The sequence below is a fragment of the Carcharhinus amblyrhynchos genome, unplaced genomic scaffold (genome assembly GCF_965287045.1).
Source record: "Carcharhinus amblyrhynchos unplaced genomic scaffold, sCarAmb.v2.hapA scaffold_37, whole genome shotgun sequence".
NCBI lineage: Eukaryota > Metazoa > Chordata > Chondrichthyes > Carcharhiniformes > Carcharhinidae > Carcharhinus > Carcharhinus amblyrhynchos.
Window position 1 is genome coordinate 4332265 of NW_027649778.1, and position 1943 is coordinate 4334207.

Genomic DNA, 1943 nt, shown 5'->3' on the forward strand with positions numbered 1-1943 from the left:
CTGTCAGAGGGTCAGTGCTGAGGGAGTGCCGCACTGTCAGAGGGTCAGTGCTGAGGAGTGCCGCACTGTCAGAGGGTCAGTGCTGAGGGAGTGCCGCACTGTCAGAGGGTCAGTGCCGAGGGAGCGCCGCACTGTCAGAGGGTCAGTGCTGAGGGAGTGCCGCACTGTCAGAGGGTCAGTGCTGAGGGAGTGCCGCACTGTCAGGGTCAGTGCTGAGGGAGCGCTGCACTGTCAGAGGGTCAGTGCTGAGGGAGCGCCGCACTGTCAGAGGGTCAGTGCTGAGGGAGTGCCGCACTGTCAGAGGGTCAGTGCTGAGGGAGTGCCGCACTGTCAGAGGGTCAGTGCTGAGGGAGTGCCGCACTGTCAGAGGGTCAGTGCTGAGGGAGTGCCGCACTGTCAGAGGGTCAGTGCTGAGGGAGTGCCGCACTGTCAGAGGGTCAGTGCTGAGGGAGTGCCGCACCGTCAGAGGGTCAGTGCTGAAACAGGATTGTCAATATCTGCGTGACTCTTTCCCCAATTCTCCCTCAACGCCCCCTCTGCCCCCCATCCCCTGCCCCTGCCTGCCCCGCACCGACTGCACCCCCCCACCCCCCCCCCGGAGCAGACGGACGCTCCAATTTAATTATATTTTCTCCCCCGTAACTGCATTTGTTGAAATCAAACACAGTTCCCAGTTTCCCCGTGGAGCAAGGGAGATTTACAGACCCCCCGCCCCCCTTCTCACTGCTACAGACCGCGCACCCCCCTCCCCACCCCAACCCTCCCCCCTCACAGATATCCCCAGTGCAGGTTCAGCACCTACCCATCTCGGTGAGGCTGGCAAATCCCATCGTTATGGGAATGTGCCGGGGGGTTTTCCCCAGGCTGGGAGCGCTCGAGGACCAGAACTTGCTGCCGTCTCCCAGTGACCTCAGCCTGTGGGCAACAACAGAGGGAGAGGCTCAGACACACAGCGGGAATTCAGGCCATCAAACCGGGCTCCCAGCAACACCAAATCCTACTGCCCACACTGTCACCCCAAAAACCCGGCCCAACTCCTCTAACCCCGTGCTGTCCCTGTCCTGGGAGTGTTTGATGGGGGACAGTGTAGAGGGAAGCTTTACTCTGTATCTAACCCCGTACTGTACCTGTCCTGGAGTGTTTGATGGGGGGGACAGTGTAGAGGGAGCTTTACTCTGTATCTAACCCCGTGCTGTACCTGTCCTGGGAGTGTTTGATGGGGGGACAGTGTAGAGGGAGCTTTACTCTGTATCTAACCCCGTGCTGTACCTGTCCTGGGAGTGTTTGATGGGGACAGTGTAGAGGGAGCTTTACTCTGTATCTAACCCCGTGCTGTACCTGTCCTGGGAGTGTTTGATGGGGGACAGTGTAGAGGGAGCTTTACTCTGTATCTAACCCCGTGCTGTACCTGTCCTGGGAGTGTTTGATGGGGGGACAGTGTAGAGGGAGCTTTACTCTGTATCTAACCCCGTGCTGTCCCTGTCCTGGGAGTGTTTGATGGGGGGACAGTGTAGAGGGAGCTTTACTCTGTATCTAACCCCGTGCTGTCCCTGTCCTGGGAGTGTTTGATGGGGGGACAGTGTAGAGGGAGCTTTACTCTGTATCTAACCCCGTGCTGTACCTGTCCTGGGAGTGTTTGATGGGGGACAATGTAAAATTTAGTTTTAAACAGAAGCAGGATGTGTTGTCGATAAGACGTTAATAATAACATCTCACTCTGAACAAGTGCAGCTTTCAGACACTCTCCCCCTGGGCCACGTGCTGCTATAATGTGAGTGATTCTGTTGTACACAAAACGGGAGGAGGCCATTCAGCCCCTCTGATCCGTTCTACTGTTCAATTAGATCACGGCTGACTGTAACCTGGTAACCAGTCCCCACCCTGGCTCCCTGAGGCCCTGACTCAGCACAAAGATTACATTTCAATACCCCCTCCCCTCAGAC

At 57.1% G+C, this 1943-nt stretch overlaps 1 pseudogene across 1 annotated transcript in view; it reads right to left on the reverse strand.

Annotated features, from left to right (window-relative positions):
- LOC145362140 (mitogen-activated protein kinase kinase kinase 9-like) overlaps positions 1-1943 on the reverse strand; it is a 54768-nt pseudogene that overhangs the window by 6402 nt on the left and 46423 nt on the right. Inside the window, exon 2 of the transcript XR_013889947.1 lies at positions 803-915. The product of XR_013889947.1 is annotated as a mitogen-activated protein kinase kinase kinase 9-like (transcript). The remainder of the gene's footprint in view (positions 1-802; positions 916-1943) is intronic.